Raw genomic sequence first — 22,961 nt, 5'->3', positions numbered from 1 at the left:
GAACACATTAGCTCGAGCAACAGGGGCTATTTTAGAATTCGCGAACAGAATTGACTCCAAACCACTCTCGGCACTCATGAAAATTTACAATCCCAAGTGCCTCCCAATGGTGACCTACGGGAGTGATATATGGGGATATATAGAGACCGGTGAAATCCAGGCGGTCGAAAACAGCTTCTTTCGTAGACTGTTGTCGGTCCCGGCCTCTACCCTTGCTTTTAATATTCATGAGGACCTAGGAGTTGGTTTCATTTCGGACCCCTTAATGTGCTGGCTGAGAATTTGGGCCCAACCGTCCTCCAACTTAAATCAGCTGGTCATCCAAGACTGTATTTTGCTAGATAAGGGACTAGATATACCATGGGTACGCTACATCAAGTCTCAGATGGAATCTCTTGGCTGTCCTGACCTATTTTCGAGCCCTAGAGCTCTGGGTAGGTCAGACTTTAGAGACCTGACCTAGATCAAGGTTGATTAGGGAGGAAAGGGAACTAGTAAAACCCACTGTGAGAAGTTTTGTCACGCTGAGCTTAGCTAGACAGTTGTAACCATATTTATCTTATATAAATAATCCTTCCCCTTTATTTGCTTTAATTAGATTCAAGCATAATATGGTTCCCTGGCTACTAGCTTTCCCGAAAGGGTTTTTAAAGAAGGGTCGTTAAGTCCCTGTCCTTGTGACAACTTCTCTGAACAGAACACCATCCACATTATATTTTTCTGTGATTTTTATGTTTCGTTATGCAGGAAATGTATTATCCCCCTCCTAAAAGACCAACATTTTGAACAAGTCAGGCCAGCGCTGGCATACTTGCAAATGTTGGCATCACCTGTGGTTTGTTTTGGGGTTGCAAGTTATATAATAGGAGCAATCAGGTGTAGGGATAGGCTCATGGAACCGTAGAGTGGACTGTGTTTTAAATGAAGTTATTTATTTACTATCATGTGTTTTTTAATAAATTTCTATGTAAATAGTGAATCCTTAATTAGTTTAGATTTATACTTTATATATTTATTTAATCCCCGACGACATATCGTGTTGGGTAGAAGTGCTTAACATATGATGGTTTATCAAATATTTCGCTGAGGTGTGAGAATTGGACTAAATTAAATTATGCATCCAAGTACTGTTTTGAATTACAATGCTCATCGTCATACACTTTGATGGGTTTAATCTAACCGAATAAAGATACATTTTGACTTGACTTGACTTGACATTGAATAATGTAACTAGGCAAACTCTATGATACCTTAAGAAAGAACACATGCAGAAAGCTTTGACTCTCCTTTCCTTGCAAACACAAACTTGCAACAGCCTCTAACTAGAAAGCTTGTCAATGCGGGCTACTGCCATTGCACATCCTAAATCCTGTTCCTTCAACTTGCTAACTGAAAAAGTAACACATTATGTTTTTGAAGATATAAGCATGGATTGATGCCAGACATTTTCAAAGCCACCTCCCTATATTCCTCCTCCGATCCTCTGCTCTCACAATGGTAAAGGTGGGGAAACAAGAGGGTAATAATCAGTGGATTATTCTGAGTCACACTTATTGAAAAGACAGCTTTGTTCCAGATCTCAATGTTCATCAAACAAAACCAAGTTTTATTAGACAGACATGCAATATTCAGACTTGGCAATTGTACCAAATCTGCATTCATCTCTATGTGATGACCTCAAGCGCACTGATGCTAAAGAGTCACTACTTTTCTCGACCTGTCATTAATGTTTGGCACTGTAGACCACCAACTATTAACCGAAAGACGATATGACAAGAATATACATAGAACAGACCTTAACTGGATAAAATCCTACAAAATAATAGAACCCAAACTGTCACTTTACCTCCATTGATCTCTTGTGCTTTCAACTGACAGATAGGTCTCTTACAGGGTTCAGCAATAACTTTTCTTCCTATTCAAGGTGTACCTTTCCCCTCGTTCTGATCTTGTGATTTCCTTCAAGCTCTAATACCACAACTATGTTGATTGTCAGAGGTCATCTTAAAGCTGGAATATCAATCAGAGTGAAAGAGGAGTGGATTTGGTCAAACGGCCAGGGTGGTTTACCTCAAAGCCGGGTTCGTGTCATGGCAGGGATGCTCAACATCCTGTGATTCTGTGGAAATCACTTACTCTCCCGGTGCCTAACAAAAAATGAATGTGTCCATCTGTAATAAAACTGGTGCACACGTAAAGTGCTCTAATACCTTCGGGTCAAGTTCACACTATATAATATATAAAACTCCCCCCAAAAAATTACATTTGGATTTGTTGAATGCGTACTGGCAGTGTATCGTAAACATAACTCCTCAAAAGCATATTTGCTTTGTGGATCGGATCCTGGCAAAATCATAACCCTTCATCCACCTGACGTCTGTAAGTAGGAGCATAGCCATTCACGTTGACAGAGTTGAAAAACTGACCCTGGGTTCCAGCATTTCACGCTAATCCCAAACTCAACAATGTAACAAGAGATATTTTCTTCACAATAATATTACTGTGAAATGTCTTCCTTACCAAGGCCTCTCTCACTCTATACAGGGATTGCTAGCTCTAGTGAAGTCATATCTAGTTTATGCCAATTGGCTGTATTTCAGACTCTCTAGACATTGAGGTCCCAATTTACAAGGTAGCTTCCGTTACTCTTGCACCATGCAAGGTGGTGAACGATCAAAGCAAACCTTAAGTCAGATATATGAAACCATGCAATGCCACTTTGCGTGGCCCTCGGTGGCTTCATGAATCTGGAGTAAGGCAAGGCTGCGCAAATCGCGGCATTGCCTTACTCTGCTCTGGGAAGGGTTTCTATGGGTATTGCATGGGTGTTCCCACACAACTACCATGGTTTTGCACACATTCCCAGATTTACCAGAACTGGTAAACCTGTGATTGCTCCAAAAAGATTCGCTTCTCCAGGTGAGGTGTAATGAGGAGGAATATCTTTATTTCTCCTCATTACGTCCCCTTTCTTTGTGTGCTGCATTCAGTAGCACACATAGATAGTATACTTTGCCTCTCAGGATTGTTTTTGTGCATAGAGATGTCCCTTCCTGCACAAAAACAATTCTTCATGCAATGCAGGCACCCTTGGCCCATGGTGCAAGGGGGCCTCGGTTGGCACTAGGCTACCAAAAGGCTCCCAAAAGCACTGCCAGCACAGAGGAAATGGCAAGAATGTGAGGTATTGCCTTAAATATGGTGCATTCCTGCCCTTCCCCTGTCTCGCCATGCAGTGCAGCAACATGGCTTGCTGAGCTGCACTGCATGACTTTTTAAAAAATTGGCCCTTTAATTGACAAGATACAAGGAATCCAGAACATTGCAGCCAAACAAGTCATAAACCTGATTAGACAGAATCCCATTACTCATTTACTGGTCACCATTCTCAAGAAGAATTCAAAACCCTCCGCATTGCATAATGGGCTATCAACGGGATTGCACCAAAACCGCTGCATTTACACTCAGATTTACAGGCAAGGACTTCACTCCAATAAAACATTATAATCCTTCTAGAATCCAGAAAAGCAATAAAGACCTGGCTTTTTTCACAATCATGAGAACCTAAGTAGCTCTCAAAACAAATCTGACAGCTTTATATACACAGCATGCAAAACTATCACTTACATTCCCTTTGATATCTGGCCTTATTTGTGAAGGCCTGCAATACTTTTACACCACCGTTGCATCACTTTTTGGGATGCAGCAGCATTGTGAAAATGTGCCACATTGCGCCATATTTACAAAGTGATGCATCACTTTGTAAAGGCCTGTGCTACATTATACCTGCATCTGGTATAATAAATGCAGAGTGGGCATTCCCCCTCAATAAAGGGTCATAGAAGTGGGGCAGTAAGATCTCTGAGATTTCACTGCAACACTTCTAGGACGCTACTGCATCCATATCTTACGCCTGCCTCACACCTGGCATAAGACTGATGCAGGCCCTCTCTCCCGGGGCTTACCCCATGTGAAAGTGCATATTGCTGGAGTTGTGTCTGTTTTCAGACCCACGCCAGCAATGCGGCACTTTTGCACCTACACATACGTCAGTAATACTGACGTATCTGTACCTCTTTGCAACATAGAGCACCGTACATTAAATACGGCGCGTACATGGTGTCACAAGTAGGATGCAGTGAAAAAACTGCTGCATCGCTGTTTTCATGCAGTAATGTGACAGTTTTCATAAATGAGACCCTTGGTTCCAATCTTTAAAGGCTCCTCCATGCAGCTGTGCCAGGTCTGGAGAGCACACTTGGGTCCTCAGGTCTGACATCAAAACACAACACTAACACATGATACTTCAATAACTAAATGTCTCCCATCTATTAACTCCAAATGGAGTCACTACTTACTCAACCAGCTGGAAAGTGCTTTAAAATAAATATCTGCATGCCTCATTACCCAATATACATTGAAACAGTTGAAACACTGAGGCAGATAATCTAGAATGCAGGAGCTTAACATTAAAAAAGTTCTGAAGCCATACCTCAGAGATACATTTTGGAAAACAATTGAAAATTAACTGTTTCAACCCTGCGGTCAACAGAAATTTACAGAGGAAAAGAACAGGACTGGAAAACATCAGACAATGCTCCTTGGATCAAACCCTATACCTTACATAACCAACAGATGCACACTCTCATGATATGACTCTGATCTGAATAAAAAAAACTGGAGGGCTTAACAAAGCACCCACCTAAAAATATGGAGAAAGAAGGGGCTAAAGTGGGAGTGCTTGGAGGGTCACCTCAGCCAGTCCTTCCCTGTAACCTTTGCTCTATATAGTGTCTTGTCTCGTGCCTAGTGGATGCTTGGGGTGGGTCGCATGGGTGACAATGGGAACCTGCAAACTTGGAGCAGCTATTCTGCTGCAGCCTTTTGAAGAAGCCAGGGGCATATTTATAAAACAATGTCAGTACGTGGTGCTGCGCCAAATTTGGCAAAGCCACGCTCGGATATTTTATAAGCACAGGGATGCAGCGTATTCACAAGTAAATGGCCCACCCCTGTGTGTCCCCTAGCGCTGGTGCACAAAAAGCCTCCTAGAGCCAGCACGGGCACCCTGCCCCCATGTTGCAAGGGGGCCTGAGCTGCAGGTGTGGTTATTTATGTGCAGGAAATGACACCTTCCTGCACATAAATAATCAATAATGGTGATTTTCTCTTTTTATGTGTGCTACAGAATGCAGCACATATAGAGAAAGCAAAAAAGAAGGCTAAATTAATACTTTCTCCTCATATCGCCATTCTAAGACCAGATATTCCCTGGCGTTAGTTTTTGACCCTGCCTCAGCCTTGTAAATCTGGGGGAGTGTCAAAGAAAGTAATGGGTGTTGCGGTGGAACACCAACTGCAACACCCATTGCATGCCCCTTTGCTGCAGAGCATTACGGTGGAAAGGGACATATCTACAAGGTGGCGTTAAGCCACATTAAGGGGCCTATTAGGATGACGGGCGGACTTTGTCCGCCTGTCATCCTGCCGGGGTTTCGGACCGCCCGCCATAAGGGCGGGGGTCCCGTGGGGGGGTATTAGGATGTGCCACATTGGCAGGCACATCCTGCATTTTTAGCATTGTGGCGGGCGGTGCTCTCAACACCGCCCGCCACAATGCTAAAAATGCATTAATGCATTTGCATAGACAAAGCGGCAGGCACGGCGCGGTGCCTGACGCTTTGTTTATGCAAATGCAGGGGGGTACCACAGGTACCCCCCGTGTGCACCCCCACCTCTCCTTCTCTGCCCCCAGAGTGAAGACCGCATGCCTTTCCGTAGCGGCATTGCCGCCGCAGAAAGGCATCCAAGCAAGCCCATCATAATATGGCTGACGGTGTCTATTAGATACCGCCACCATATTAAACCTTTTCCGCCCCGGTCGCCGAAACGCGGTCTTTCCGTCCGCCGCGGTCCCCCCCGCAATCCTAATATGGCGGGGGGAATTTAGGTGCGGATTCCCCCGCCAAGCTGGCGGTGGCTACCGCCAGCCTGGCTGGTCAATCCACCCGCCATCCTAATGGGCCCCTAAGTGTGTTAGTGCCAGCTTGTAAATATGGGAAATGCGCCAGGCCACCAGAGTATTAAAAAAAGTTATGCTTCGGTGGTGATAGAGGCTTCTACATATGCCCCCCAGTGGGGTGTTTTAGTCTCCTTTCGACCTGGCTGAATATGTCCTTAGTCCTTGAGTCCAGTTGAAAGTGTCCTTAGTTTGTAAGTTCCTCTCTGTGTGCTGAGTGATCTTCTGCCTTCTCTTTGTGTGATATTTTTTCGTAGTTGCTCACTGTGTGATATGTTTGGTAGTTTGTGTGTGTGTAAGCGCACATTAGTGAATGCATGTGGGCATGTGTATAGAATATGTCAGCCATGAGGTCATTCATGGGCTTACATGCTCTTTTGATATTTACCGCTCTCAGTTGTGTGTCAAGGGTATTGTGTGTGTTTATATTTCCCTTCTGCTTCCCATACTCTTCTAACGTTTGTGTATGTGTGAGGGAAACATACACTGCTGATGCTTCTTATCTCACTGAAATTTTAGAAATCATTCCCACTACATAAAAGCCAAAATAGTTGATATTGGCCATACTACTATTATATTGCATATCTTTGTTTAACGCATGGGTTATTTTGTTCTATGGGTCGTATAGGACCTGCAGTAGTTGCATTGCTTCCAAACATATCTCCTTATTATACTTCATTCTAAGAAGAAAGGAATAATATTTTGAAGGAGTAGTGCATGTAGCAAATTATATCAGGTAGAAATCTACAAGCAGTGCTCCAGGTGGTGATTTTAGCGCCATTAGTCAACAGTCTGACTCATTGTAATTGTAAAGTAGGTTAAATAAAAAAAATTAAAAAAATCAATTCTGAAATTAGATTACGTGGCTGACTTATTTTGTCCCAGAGCCGTCTTCTCCCAGCATTGGCGCTGCAGGTCTGTTCAATTGTGCTGATTAATAAAAATTAAAATATCTGTGAAACAATATCATGCGCTGTGTTCTACAAATTAAGCTGTGTAAAGCTAACTGCAAAAATATATAATTCACAACAAAAATATGTCTCAAATTATTTGACATTACATAATGCAGAGTAATATCTATTCATTTTCCCAGATATCTCCCTTTTTGTTATAATGAAACAGGAAGCACATCTACTGCATAGAGCATTAGCCTAAAATCCCTCGCTGTTATTATTCACCCTAAAACTGACATGCCACTACTCAGTAATCACTCCGAGCACCGTGGAAGGGTGTATCTATGCGCATGACTGCGAAACTACCGAGGTAGCTGGTTTTGGAAATGTTTGGTGTCTCAGCAATAGTGGTTTCGCTAGAGTTTAATTCATAATAATGTTTTTGCTATTACTGGCATAGAGTTCTAAAATTCTTTCCATTCCCTGGCCGATCCAGTGCTCAACTAAAACATATCTGCTGGGCAGACAGAAGCTCTGAAAGTTTACCCTCATGGGAAATTTACAGAATAGGTCAGTGCGGTCTGCAATGCATGGGGCCTCGGTCCTTTACAGGCCCGAAAGGTTGTCTCCCCGAAAACAACCCCACCACACTAAGACATTTTCTCCAACAACTTAAACTTTCGTAGACTTTAATTTGTGTTTTTATAACTCTTTCTTTTAGTATTCTGTCCAAAAACTCCTGTTTGATAGAAAATCTGTGTCACCGCAGAAGGGTATTCTTGCTTGCTTCTTATGAATTTGTTTTCTAATTAATATGTATTATTTCCAAGCTCATTTGTCTGGACATGAAGGGGTTGACTCATATCTTGGTGCCATTTATACTCCGTCTCAATGGCGACCGCTGAGATGAGGGTCCGTCAGCCTGATTTTGATGCAGGCAGGCCTTAAGTTTGGCCCGGCAGAGTAAGGGCTGTGGAGAATGGCTATATGTCCCCCCACCCATTTAGAATGGGTAAACACATAGCTGTTTTTTTACTATCCGTCACCACCAGGCAAACACTGCCAGTAAGAGACTTTAAACAAGCATTTATAATGCAATGGTCTCGGCATTATGAAAGGTAGAGCTATTGGCATTGCTTGTGACATTTTTATCCATTTTTAAAAAAAAACATAATAAATGGTATTGTCATTTACAATGGCAATAGGTGAGCATTAGAGAGTAGTAGAGAGTATTCACGGACACAGAGCCACACACACAGAAAGCCACACACACACACAGAGAGACACACACACAGACCCCACGCAGACACACAGAGCCCCACGCACACACACAGAGCCCCCCCACACACACAGACCCCCCCACAGACACACAGCGAGCCACACACACACACACAGCGAACCACACACGCACACACACACACAGCAAGCCACACACACACAGCAAGCCCCACACACACACAGAGCCCCACACACAGGGAGCCACCCACACACACACACAGAGTCACCCACACAGAGCCACCCACACAGAGCCACCCACCCACACAGAGCCACCCACACACAGGATAACAACACTGCTGCCTACCTCAGTGCGGTTCTATATCTCAAGCCCTAGCACTATTTCAGCTTGTGGCAACGCACCAAAACCTTGGGCTCCTTTCATCAATTAAGTCGCCCACTGTTACCACAAAGGGTGATTACAGGAAGGATGCTGGATTACACACCAGGCAGTGGGCGCGCGCAGAAGAAGCGAATTGGCAATAAAATGCACAGCATCAACTAATGGTAAACATTCTTACATTTGGCACAAGTGGATAAACATGTCGCACTCCGGTTCTATCTGCAATTTTTCTTAATGATTATTCAATACTGGCTGATGTGAACCTAGCTTACATGGACAACCACCACACAGAGTGCTAAATACTGACCAGGATAAAAACAGGAGGCCAATCATGTGTAGAAGAGAGGGTGTATGCGCAAGGCAGTACAATTGAGATTAATATTTTCCTGCATATAAAACTTGGCCGTCCGTGTACAGGTAAATACACTGAAGAAAGGTATCCAACATCGGGCTTGTGTGCGAGTATATAACGGCCCTGTCAATTTAATTTACACTGTTTAGGTCACCTCGAATAACAGGGTAAAATCAGGTGTTGGCAGTCAATCAACGGGCGAGGATGTAAACTAAGCATTTTGGAAATGGTGAATAGCTCGTAAATTGAACCCACTGCCTTATACGTTGATATCCTGCTTGCTGACTGGAAGAACTTCAGTTTGAGAAAAGTGACAGACCTCAACTGACATAAAGCAGAAAGATAGGGCAGAGGTGGATCTGACACCTTCCCGCGCATTAAAGTTCGCCTGCGGACTAAGACACGGTTACTCGTACGGAGAGGCATTAAATGAGCGTTGCACCAGTGGGAGACAGCGTTGCCTCGCCGGGCCCGACGTGTAGGGAAGCAGGGTACACGATACTCAATAACATGTTAAGATAAAGCAGTCGACCTAACCACGTAATGTGGTCCTCACATGTCACACAATTCTTTTAGTCAATGCCACAAACACCCTCACGCTACAATCCTCAGTGTTGTTCATATAAACTTATTAGCAAGTCGTGCCTTCTTTTCCTTATGCAAAAAACACAGTTGATGGACAGAATGCAGAACAATGCCTTACATTCACACCAGTACCAAGATCTGGGCCTAAATCCATCGTTTTTTTGCACTCCACACCACCCTAGGTCTACACTGGCTATATGCAAATCAGCCTTGACCCTGTGCCTCATGGGAACAGTCCAGCCCGAACTACCAAGCCATGTCTTTCCTAGACCGGAATCAAGCATCCAAGGACCGGTTTCTGGCTATCAGCCTTCTTCAGCCTGGATAGCTTGACTCCAGTGATGTGGAGAGCCTGGGACTCAGGTCTGAGCATACCCAGCCCACTCGGGGGGAAAATTGCAAAAAACACAGTTGATGGACAAAATGCAGAACAATGCCTCACATTCACCCCGGTACAAAGATCTGGGCCTACATCCATCGTTTTTTTGCACTCCACACCACCCTAGGTCAGACACTGGCTATATGCAAATCAGCCTTTACCCTGTGCCTCATGGGAACAGTCCAGCCCGAACTACCAAGCCATGTCTTTCCTAGACCGGAATCAAGCAACCATGGACCGGTTTCTGGCTATCAGCCTTCTTCAGCCTGGATAGCTTGACTCCAGTGATGTGGAGAGCCTGGGACTCACGTCTGAGCATACCCAGCCCACTCGGGGGGAAAATTGCAAAAAACACAGTTGATGGACAAAATGCAGAACAATGCCTCACATTCACCCCGGTACAAAGATCTGGGCCTACATCCATCGTTTTTTTGCACTCCACACCACCCTAGGTCAGACACTGGCTATATGCAAATCAGCCTTTACCCTGTGCCTCATGGGAACAGTCCAGCCCGAACTACCAAGCCATGTCTTTCCTAGACCGGAATCAAGCAACCATGGACCGGTTTCTGGCTATCAGCCTTCTTCAGCCTGGATAGCTTGACTCCAGTGATGTGGAGAGCCTGGGACTCACGTCTGAGCATACCCAGCCCACTCGGGGTGAAAATTGCAAAAAACACAGTTGATGGACAGAATGCAGAACAATGCCTTACATTCACCCCAGTACAAAGATCTGGGCCTAAATCCATTGTTTGTTTGCACTTCACACCACCCTAGGTCAGACACTGGCTATATGCAAATCAGCCTTGACCCTATGCCTCATGGGAACAGTCCAGCCCGAACTACCAAGCCATGTCTTTCCTACACCGGAATCAAGCATCCAAGGACCGGTTTCTTGCTATCAGCCTTCTTCAGCCTGGATAGCTTGACTCCAGTGATGTGGAGAGCCTGGGACTCACGTCTGAACATACCCAGCCCACTCGGGGTGAAAATTGCATGGGGCACAGGGTCAAGACTGATTTGCATATGGCTGGGTTCAAACTGGAATGGCATGGTGAGCAAAAAAACGATGGATTTAGGCCCAGATCTCTGTACTGGGTGAATGTATGACATTGCTCTGCATTCTGTCCATCACCTGTTGTTTTTTGCAATTGTCCCCCCGAGTGAGACGGGTATGCTCAGACGTGAGTCCCATGCTCTCCATGCCACTGGAATCAAGCTATCCATGCTGATGAGGGTTGAAAGCCCGAAACTGGTCCTTGGATGCTTGTTTCCAGTCCAGGGAGGACCTGGCTTGGCAGTTCGGTCTGGACTGTTCCCATGGGGCACAGGGTCAAGACTGATTTGCATATGGCTGGGTTCAAACTGGAAAGGCATGGTGAGCAAAAAAACGATGGATTTAGGCCCAGATCTCTGTACTGGGATGAATGTATGACATTGTTCTGCATTTTGTCCATCACCCCTTGTTTTTTGCAATTGTCACCCCGAGTGAGACGGGTATGCTCAGACGTGAGTCCCATGCTCTCCATGCCACTGGAATCAAGCTATCCAGGCTTATGAGGGCTGAAAGCCCGAAACCGGTCCTTGGATGCTTGTTTCCAGTCCAGGGAGGACCTTGCTTGGCAGTTCGGGCTGGACTGTTCCCATGGGGCACAGGGTCAAGACTGATTTGCATATGGCTGTGTTCAAACTGGAATGGCATGGTGAGCACAAAAACGATGGATTTAGGCCCAGATCTCTGTACTGGGGTGAATGTATGGCATTGTTCTGCATTCTGTCCATCACCTGTTGTTTTTTGCAATTGTCACCCCGAGTGAGACGGGTATGCTCAGACGTGAGTCCCGTGCTCTCCATGACACTGGAATTAAGCTATCCAGGCTGATGAGGGCTGAAAGCCCGGAACCGGTCCTTGGATGCTTGTTTCCAGTCCAGGGAGGACCTGGCTTGGCAATTCGGGCTGGACTGTTCCCATGGGGCACAGGGTCAAGACTGATTTGCATATGGCTGGGTTCAAACTGGAATGGCATGGTGAGCAAAAAAACGATGGATTTAGGCCCAGATCTCTGTCCTGGGGTGAATGTATGACATTGTTCTGCATTCTGTCCATCACCTGTTGTTTTTTGCAATTGTCACCCCGAGTGAGACAGGTATGCTCAGACGTGAGTCCCGTGCTCTCCATGCCACTGGAATCAAGCTATCCAGGCTGATGAGGGTTGAAAGCCCGAAACTGGTCCTTGGATCCTTGTTTCCAGTCCAGTCCAGGGAGGACCTGGCTTGGCAGTTCGGGCTGGACCGTTCCCATGGGGCACAGGGTCAAGACTGATTTGCATATGGCTGGGTTCAAACTGGAATGGCATGGTGAGCAAAAAAACGATGGATTTAGGCCCAGATCTCTGTACTGGGGTGAATGTATGACATTGTTCTGCATTCTGTCCATCACCTGTTATTTTTTGCAATTGTCACTCCGAGTGAGACGGGTATGCTCAGACGTGAGTCCGGTGCTCTCCATGCCACTGGAATCAAGCTATCCAGGCTGATGAGGGCTGAAAGCCCAAGGACCTGTCCTTGGATGCTTGTTTCCAGTCCATGGAGGACCTGGCTTGGGAGTTCGGGCTGGACTGTTCCCATGGGGCACAGGGTCAAGACTGATTTGCATATGGCTGGGTTCAAACTGGAATGTCATGGTGAGCAAAAAAACGATGGATTTAGGCCCAGATCTCTGTAGGGGGGTGAATGTATGACATTGTTCTGCATTCTGTCCATCACCTGTTGTTTTTTGCAATTGTTCTTTTACTTATGCAGCGCATTTCTTCATCGTCGCTTATCAATGAAAGTATCATCAGACTCTCCCCTTAAACGATAGCGGATAACAAACTTTACTAACAGGAATGCATACACGGATTTCAAGTTTGTGCTAGGCAAATGCTGACCTGGCATTTACACTCAGCATTCTTCTTTCTCTCATTACTAACCTGAACAAAATGGGCAGCGTACAAGCAAGCATAAAATTGTGCTTTCAAGGCAGACAGCAGATTGAGCTCTGTGGACATCTGTATAGGCAGGGGGCGTCACCCTGAGGCTACATTGCTGGCGCTTACCTTGCTGTCGTCCATAGGGCCCTGAACTCTGCGCTGCTATGGCAGCTGCCATCTATAAACTTCCCACTCACAGCTGCTGAGTGCACCTGCACAGACCCACTCTGAATCTTCCAGAAGCCTACCGGCCCCTGCCTCTAAACCGTGCGAAGTCCTTCTTCTCTCTTTAAAAGAATACCCCTGCTGTTTGTTTACAATCTGACACAGCGAGAAAATATGTCCGAGCATGAAGCAGCATGCGCACAGGTAATCCTGGGAGTGTGAGTCTTTTCTCTCTTCACTAAAGTAGAACGAACATGAGGGGGCGTACTGTTGAATGGCAACTCCCAGCAGCCAGCCAGAGAAAAGCGGAAACCAGCGGTGGCTGGGAACGTTAGTGCCCTAATGCTCTGTATTCTATACTGCGAGTAGGCAGATAGAGAGAGGACTCACACTTGCTTCAAAGAACGGCACAACACTTTGCCACAGCTCCCCGCTCTAGCCGTTGGAATTTGATTGGGAGGGCTCTGATAATTCCTCATAAGTTAATTAAAACATGCAAGTGTTTTAAATATCATCATTCTTTCCAGCTGTCAGAAGGTATCTGTTTGTCATACACAATTTACGGTCAGCGAGGGTTGTTAAGTTTTCATGGGGGCGGACACGGGAAGGGGCTGAAGTGAAACGGGGTCGGGAAGGGGCTGAAACACCACCAGTAGAGCCAATGCGCTGCCAAATAATTAAATAAAGAAGCCACAGAAGGCTTAATAAGCACCACCACGTTTCTCCGAGGCGAAGCAAGAATGCCTCGGAGAAACCAGCGTCATTTTCAGATTCGGGGGCGTGGTTTTCGTTCTCTCCTCTTCTCATTGGCTGGTAGGTAAAATTCCAGCCAATGGGAAGAGGAGAGAAAGAAAACAAGAAAGAAGGTAAAAAACACGCCCCCGAATCCGAAAGAAAACGGGGCTTGAACGGAATGACGCCCCTCTCCTCCAATGGCTGGCCTCCATTTTGGAAGCCAGCCAATGGAGCAAAGGGGCGGGTTCAAGCCCCCTGACTAAATAACATTAAATCTTCGGACCTAACTGAGCAAGCGCAGCTTATGGTCCTCGACCTAAAAAAGGAACAATGCACCCCTCGCCATGGGAGATGACTCACATGGCTAGTGGGCATTTTCAAAAAAGAAAATCCTGTATCGAATTTGCTTTCTGAAAATAAATCTGTTTGGTGCAGGGCTCCGTCAGGTAGCCAGAGCCCTGCACCAAACAGCAAGGAGCATTGATTGGAACCGCCGTACCAGCGGTTCCTGTCAATGCATTATTCATTCATAATAACTTTATTTGGGCCAATATGGCCATAAAAGTGCATAAATGAAAAAAAGAATGCAGTTTTTACAACCAATTAAGGAAGCGCAATACAGTCCAATTCACAAATGCAGAGATATATATACACTGTACGAATAAAACTTTTTCCATTTAGGGCGTTAGACCATTGATAATCGACAGTATGGGAAATCAAAAAAATATATATATTTATCTTAAGAATATAATTTAGCATGTAAATATTAAAATCCGATGAAAAAAGATCGTATAAAAGCATCACATAAAAACATCACAAGCACAACAACATCTGCTAATAATTAGTATATTGTAGTCAGGAGGTCCATCACAAATTGCCCTCCTATTTAACACATTACCCTAGGTAAGAATTAAGGACTAGGAATATTGTCCTCCTTATTATCACAATGCCCTATGCAAAAATAGAAAGACTGCATATATTACTTACAAGTTGACAACACCAGTGGCAAGAAGATACCTTCTCTTGGTCCACATTGCAAATAAAAATGTCGATATCACAGCAACAGTGACCGGGTCAGTATCTGATTTTAGAATTCTAAGGGTTTCTCTATAGTTCCTGATGCCCAGGTTTTTACAAAATTGAATCACCCACCTAGATCTGGGACTCTTGTGTGCCGGACAGAAGAATACCACATGGGTAACGGTTTCTTCCTCCACTGAACACCCAGGACAAAGGCGGCCTGTCCCTCCTTCCCACCTGTTGGTACAGGCGTTAAGCGGGAGGGTCCCATACCTACATTGCAGATACAATTTTTTAACTAAAACTGGTTGCATAGTGTCTATCACTTGTTGGAATTTATATTGGCACTTATAGTCCATGAATCTATGTGTTAAACTGGAAGTGTCAATTGTCTGCGCAATACCCGCCAGTTTGCAATCCTTCAGAGCACATGCTAAGGATTGTTTTGAGATTTTGAGACATGGCGCTACAGGTGTGGACCATAAATCTCCCAAGCACAATTCTGGATCACCTGGAGCCTATTAAGGGTCGATTGGGGGGCTTCCAGGTAAAGGGCATTCCCAAAGTCTAGCCGGGAGAGAATCAGGCCCTGAATCATAATCTGTCTTGCCTTGAATGGGAGGAGGGGGAGGATCTTGCGGATGAGCCTGAGTATACCAAAGCAGATAGCTGACAGTTTAACTGCTTGGAAGGTGAATGTGAGTGTCTTGTCCATCCATATTCCCAGTCTCTTGATTGTGTCTTTAGCTTCAGGGGTGGGTCCCAGCGAGGTTGGCCATATGGAGTCGATGGTTTTTTGAGGGGAGTTGCCTAACACCATCAGCTCCGTCTTGTCTTCATTCAGTTTCACACAGGACAGAGTCATCCAGGAGAGGACGGCTTCCAAGCAGCCCCTTAAATCACTTTGCTGGGTTAAGGGATGGTTCAATGTCACCACCAGCTGAGTGTCGTCAGCGTAGGATATGATTTGCACTCCGAAGGGGCGGACGACCTCGGCAAGGGGAAGCATATATATGTTAAACAGTGTGGGGTGCAGGGAGGAGCCCTGAGGTACCCCACAGCTGAGTGGTTTGCTGGGCGATGTAACGTTGCCCTCACAGACTCGGAAACAGCGGTCTGATAAGAGAGATTGGAGCCAGACAGTTGCTTTGGCAGCTATTCCCAGATCAGAGAGCCTATTTAGAAGGATGTTATAATTTACGGTATCGAAGGCGGCACTGAGGTCCAAAAGAATAATGGCCGCAGTGTCGCCCTGATCCGTAATCATCCTAGCTCCCTCAGTTACAGCAAGTCACTCCCATGTCTAGCAATATGCCCCACAGTTGTTCGCGGTCTACCATGTTGAAGGCTGATTTTAAATCCACGAACGTGAGGTACAGACTTCTACCCTCCAGGACTATATGTTTCCAGTTGATCAGTTGTAACCTAAACAACTGGTCTATAGTCGATGTTTTGCTTCTAAAACCCGCTTGGAGGGGGGTCAGAATATCATGGTCCTCCATCCACTCATGCAGCCTAGCTAATAGCACTCTGTCATAGATTTTTTGAGACACATCTATCAGACCTATCGGCCTGTAATTAACAGGATCAATTGGGGACCCCTTTTTATGAATCAGGATGGTCTCAGCCCCGGCCCATGTGGTAGGGGGCAACATTAAGAATCGCATTAACAAGCAATTGGAGGTATGGGGCCCACACTGCCTGTTCACTTCTATAAAAGTCCCCGGGGATTCTGTCTAACCCAGGAGCCTTGTTTGGTAATACCTTCGCAATTGCGATGAACACCTCAGCCAAAGTACAGGTGGGTGAGTCCATGAAAACGGCTGTAATTCGACTATTACTTATATTGCCGTTCATGGATTGATCTTCTGTTGTGCTTGAGTATAATTGTTTAAAATGAAGGCGCCTGGCATCCTCAGAGATTTTGGGCTCTATGGCAGACTTACCTTAGACTCAACTCGAGTGGATTAAGTTCGAAAAGCCTCTAAAATCTTTTTTGGTCTAAGGCATTTTTTATTGCCTGCCATCTTTCCATTTCCCATTCTGCCTTTGCACATAAAATCACCTTTTTGAAGAGGGACCTACTTTCCCGAATTATTGCACTATCACCCTTTTTAAGGGATATCATGAGTGCACTTTTAGCGTCTCTACACTTTGTTTTGAACCAGGGACTTTTACCCCTGGATCGATTGCTCTACGTTAATTTATTGGTGTGAAAAAGGGTGCCAGGGTTGCAACCAAATCTTGGTGGAGGGTTGCTAACTCTAAGTTATAAGTCTCACGGTCTCCAGACTGATAAGAAGGTTTACCTTTTCCAACATAGGAATGACACATGTATAGATTTATCTTATTGTGTCTTGGGACTGGGATATTGAATCCCAACGGATGCGTCTACCTCCACCGACCACTATTAAATTATATTGTTCCACAACTTGCCCTGATTCTGGCACTTGTATATCGAAGGACAGAACCAGAGGGTTGTGGTCACTTTCTGGCCGGGGGTAGACACAAAACTTTATTGCTTTATGCCAAATTTCGGTGTGTATTAAGATGTAGTCTATTATGGATTCTTGGGCTGGCATATTATAGGTAAAATTACCTGGATTATCATCAGCGAACCTGCCATTACAGGCCCTCAGTGAGTGTGTAAGAGTTAGAGAGGTCAATTGGAGTACCAGGGGGGTTCATCCCCTTATGGGATAGGCGTTAGCGACAGGGATCGATAGAGTTGCGTCCTCCTCAGACCGAGTTGATAATGGCAAACAATTTAGGGGCTCAAAGTGGCAGTTGAAGTTGCCACCTATGATGGGAGGTGCTTCCCCTGAAAGTGTTTCCAATAAGGCTGCCAAGTGGTCCAGCATTGGGGATGTATAGCCATACTTTGCTGGTCTGGAGTATACATTGATAATGACCAGTTTGGGTAGGTCAGCCTTGGAGAGGAGGATGCATTGGATATCCAGCATATGGGTGACAAGACGCTTTACTGTGTACCCTAAATGGGAGCCCACCCAAATACATAGACCCCCGGAAGGTCTGCCTCCTAGACCTTTCACTGCTGGCTCACTGTATGATACATATCCTACTCTATGTGGGGTTTTTAAAGCCCAAGTTTCCAGAAAAAGACATCTACAAAGTTGCCCCAGTCCGGCTGCTCTAGTTTGCCCCATAGTCCTGCTATGTTTCAACACATAACCTTAGTACCATTAAGGGTTCCTTTCATCTCGCCCTCAGGATTGGACTCTATTTCTTGCCCAGGGGGGTTGGCTGGGATACCTATATATCCACATTAGGAACAGTGGTTTGGTGAGATGTGCCTTCCTCCCCAGCTGTTGCACTGTTAGAATTAGAGCCGGCCGCCAAGTGGCCAACTTCCTCAGATACACTAAAGAAGCTGGTCCTCGCCCTTCCTTCACACCCATTTACACTCCCTTGCTGTAGTAATTGACCCAAAGGCTCATCCCCCACACCCAAAGTAGAATCAACAAAGTGTTTAGGGCTAATGGGGGGTGGTACCATAATTGGTTAAAGTCAGTCGACCATATCCAAGATACTGTATCTATTTCTTACAGAAATATTAAATGCAGAATCAAAGCCATTCAACCCTGGTGTGTTGATCGTGGTTCCACGATAATGTCGCCCCTCCCAGATCATATACTGGTACCCCAACTGCTCACCTCGTGATGGAGTAGAGTAGAAGAGTTAAGGTCCAGGACCTGTACAGAGGATTTGGGGTTGTGATGTTGTCCCTTACAGATATGGGGGGGCCGCCCACCTATCTCCAAAGTTAACTACCATGCAGTTCCCTTGGATATCTTTCTTCCTCCAACCAACCCAGTTTACTCTACGCGCAAACAAGATTTTGCTGCGTATGTTTGGAGGAAGGGGCCTATGGGTATTTAGCCAATGGGTGGTTTTGTTTTTCAATTCAGTGTAAGATTCTGACCTACCCCCGGCTAACTCCGGAACCCCAGCCAAAACAACCACATATGGTACTGACTCCGGTGGCAGGTCAATGTGTGATAGAGTATTCACATTATTAGAACCGTTCAGACCCCCCTGTGACCTTATTGCAGAGTCCAATTCCGAGGGTTGAGGTTGTTGGATCCCCCCCTTCGAGGAGGTACTATTTCCCGTGGGTCCTCTACCGTTGTCAGTCGTTTCACTTAGTGCAGTGTTCCCACATGCTGGGGCTTCCATTGGTTCTACAACAAGGGGGTCTGGACTCGTTTTAGTACTGTACACAACCGTACATCCTTAAGTAGTTGCGTTCTTGTACAGAGTTTTTCCCGGTGGATTCTTCTGTATCCCATCAAAGTTTGTCATTGCCGAGGATTCGAATTTCACCAGCCTCTCCTCTATCGCTAAGAGTCTATCAAGCAGGGGTTGCATAGAGGAAGTGATGAGGCCACCAATCTTTGACAAGAGTTTGTCGTCTAATGGCAACAGAGGGAAGGCAAGAGGAGCAACAAATGCTATGTTCTCCTCTAGCATGACTGAGCTTGGATGGTTGACATCAAATGAGCCTCCGTGTTTATTCAGCTTCTGAATTTTGGGGTTTTTACCCCTCTGTGAGCCCTCTCCTCGCTTCCTTTTCGGAATTGCCCCCGTCATCTTTGCAGATTTATCCTGTGTGGCTTCCAATGTTCCTACCCACTGCAGGGCTAATCACTGCCTGGACCTCGATAGTGGAGGCTTGGGTGTTCTTACACATAATTCTGCTTGGATGGTCACGCTCCCCCCATGGAAGCACCGCCACCTCCCCTAGAGGGGGAAGACTACCGCCCAGTTGCGGGGCTCCACGGACCACGGTCCTACCGTTACCTCTCTATGGGGTTCATGCCATAATCAAATTGCCCATCGAAGAAGATTTTGCAAATTCCAGTTCTTGGGACACTCTGCGCTCGGTCAGAGCGATTTCGTGTGCCAAGACCGAAGTGGCCCTTGTGATGAACTGATCCAGAGTTCCAGCTACATGGCCCACGTCACCACTTTCCTGCTTTTTCCCTCACAGCCAAACATTACAGTCCAACTGATAGATGAACTTCAAGACTGGTGCAAGATATTGAATTACAAACAAAAGTGAAATTACCAATAGCTGACCTTGCATTGCAGGCGTTAAAGGGATGGCCCAGCCTAGCCTCCACCGTTCACCAACGGGCACAAACGGGCCCGCCGTTGGCCCGGGCTTCATCAGGCGCGCGCCCGCGCGAGCCGTTGAATAGCGGAGGCACAGGAGGGCTGGATCACAGGGCTGCTGGTCCCAGTAGTCCCCTCACGTCGTCAACAACAGAGTCCCAGATGCGAACGGCTCCCGCGGAGCGGGGGCCGCGAGCCGTTAAATAGCGCCGGCACAGGTGGGCAGAGGTGGGCTGGATCACAGGGCTGCTGGTCCTAGTAGTCCCCTTAGGTCGTCAACAACAGAGCACCAGCTGCGAGCGGCATTGCATTATAAAAGACCACATGCTTGGCATTCATTTATAAATGTGGCTGGCAGTTCCTTCAACAAGCAGATGGATCAATTTACTCCATCCCCTGGAGGTACAACGGGCCAACCGCCCATGTATAAATCAGCCTCTAGATTCTTTATCTTGTGAAGTGCTTTGAAGTGTTCTTAAATATCTCACCACTTCTTGCATGTTACACCTTGATTTTGTTCAAGCTGTCAAATAATGATTCCTAGAGAATCTCTTATTCCACTCCATCTATGGGGTTCATGCCATAATCAAATTGCCCATCGAAGAAGATTTTGCAAATTCCAGTTCTTGGGACACTCTGCGCTCGGTCAGAGCGATTTCGTGTGCCAAGACCGAAGTGGCCCTTGTGATGAACTGATCCAGAGTTCCAGCTACATGGCCCACGTCACCACTTTCCTGCTTTTTCCCTCACAGCCAAACATTACAGTCCAACTGATAGATGAACTTCAAGACTGGTGCAAGATATTGAATTACAAACAAAAGTGAAATTACCAATAGCTGACCTTGCATTGCAGGCGTTAAAGGGATGGCCCAGCCTAGCCTCCACCGTTCACCAACGGGCACAAACGGGCCCGCCGTTGGCCCGGGCTTCATCAGGCGCGCGCCCGCGCGAGCCGTTGAATAGCGGAGGCACAGGAGGGCTGGATCACAGGGCTGCTGGTCCCAGTAGTCCCCTCACGTCGTCAACAACAGAGTCCCAGATGCGAACGGCTCCCGCGGAGCGGGGGCCGCGAGCCGTTAAATAGCGCCGGCACAGGTGGGCAGAGGTGGGCTGGATCACAGGGCTGCTGGTCCTAGTAGTCCCCTTAGGTCGTCAACAACAGAGCACCAGCTGCGAGCGGCATTGCATTATAAAAGACCACATGCTTGGCATTCATTTATAAATGTGGCTGGCAGTTCCTTCAACAAGCAGATGGATCAATTTACTCCATCCCCTGGAGGTACAACGGGCCAACCGCCCATGTATAAATCAGCCTCTAGATTCTTTATCTTGTGAAGTGCTTTGAAGTGTTCTTAAATATCTCACCACTTCTTGCATGTTATACCTTGATTTTGTTCAAGCTGTCAAATAATGATTCCTAGAGAATCTCTTATTCCACTCCATCTATTAATTGGTAAAACTGGGCAATATAGGAACTTGGTTAGGACTCAACAAGAATTTATATCTCTTGGATGTAATTGCTCTCTAAAGTGCTTAAATCTTGTTATGGACGTTCTCCAGCAATTCACCTCTAGTATACACTTACATTCCAGATGTATTCAGATGTCTTATAAACAAGATGCATTTTGATCCTTGGTGATCTGACTTAAATATTAATAAAAAAATGTTATATAAAAAACTAGAAGATGTATTCTTCACATTTATCTAGTTGACTGCAAAGAAGCAACACATATAGATTTCCTGGTGAAAAACTTCTAAAATAATTCTCTATGTGAAATGTGTTGGCTTTGTCAGCAGTGCAATGATCAGATCATACCTCTGACTAAAGGGTTTTGGGTGCACTTCAGCAACTAAGAGCCTAATTCTGATGTCATTTGGAAGGCCTCCGAATCAGATTCGTCTTTCCCGGATCCGATTCGCAGCTGTTAGATCTGGGGGTCTCTAGTTGGTAATGGTATTCACCTCTGTCCAAATAGGGACCCTTACTTCTAAGTCAGGATAAGGGGATTATACTCCTTAATAACCCCTGCTCACCCCCTTGGTAGCTTGGGACAAGCAGACAGGCTTATCTCAGAGGCAGTGTGTTAAGCATTTGTGAATATTCACAGTAATACAGTGAAAACACTACAGATGGACACAACACAGGATTTATAAAAATAAGTATTCCTTATATAGACTTAACACAAGACCACAAACAACAAAAATCCACAATACTACACTTAAGATTGCTTTAAAGATGATAAAAGTTACTTAGTTCAAGTTGATGATAAATGCGACAAAGTTCTTAACAAAGTATCTGGATGCACAATGCAAAGTAAACAAAAGGCTCGCAAAAGGGGAGATACGTCGGTTCTGTGATCCGGGGGGAAGGATGCCTCGTGCCTCAATGCTTGCGCAGAGTAGGGGATGCGTCGTGATCCTTACCGGTGCGGAGGTGATGCGTAGATTCTCGGCCTGTGGGCCTGTTGCGGTGCGGAAGATGGCGCCTTGATGCGATGCGATGATCCGGTTGCAATGCGAGAAGATGGCACCCTTGAAGCAGCGATGTGATGATGATGCATAGACACCGTGGCAGCCTTGAGACGACTCTGTACTTTGGAGCCGCAACAAGCCCTGCAACGCGCTTCTCCGGTGATGCGACAGCAGGCAGCTTCGATGAACACAGGCTTCCAGGAGATGCGGTGAAGGCTCGCTTCTCCGGTGATGCGACACGCTTCCTCTCGGTGCATCGCGCTTCCAGCTCCCAGCGAAATGCAAATGCCTGGAGTCAGAATTCCCAGCAAGAAAATTCAGAGGGGAGCTGGAAATGAAGTCTTTTGTCCCTGAGACAACAGCAGGAGGCAAGCACAGTTCAAGCCCTTGGAGAATGTTCTGTAAATTATGAAAGTTCTTAAAAAGTTCCTTCTCTTTCTCCTTGGCAATGAAGCAACCACTGCAGGCCAACCGAGCAACCAGCACACTGGCAGAGGGGCAGTAAAACTCCTGCAGATTCCTTGGTTCTTCTCCTTGGCAAAAGGTTTCTTGTTCCAGAAGTGATCTAATGTCTTGGGATCAGGGTCCCAATATTTATACCTCTGCCTAGTCCAA

This window comes from Lissotriton vulgaris, chromosome 3_1, assembly GCF_964263255.1.
Source record: "Lissotriton vulgaris chromosome 3_1, aLisVul1.2, whole genome shotgun sequence".
NCBI lineage: Eukaryota > Metazoa > Chordata > Amphibia > Caudata > Salamandridae > Lissotriton > Lissotriton vulgaris.
The sequence above is the reverse complement of the archived record's forward strand: the minus strand, read 5'-3'. Positions refer to the sequence as shown.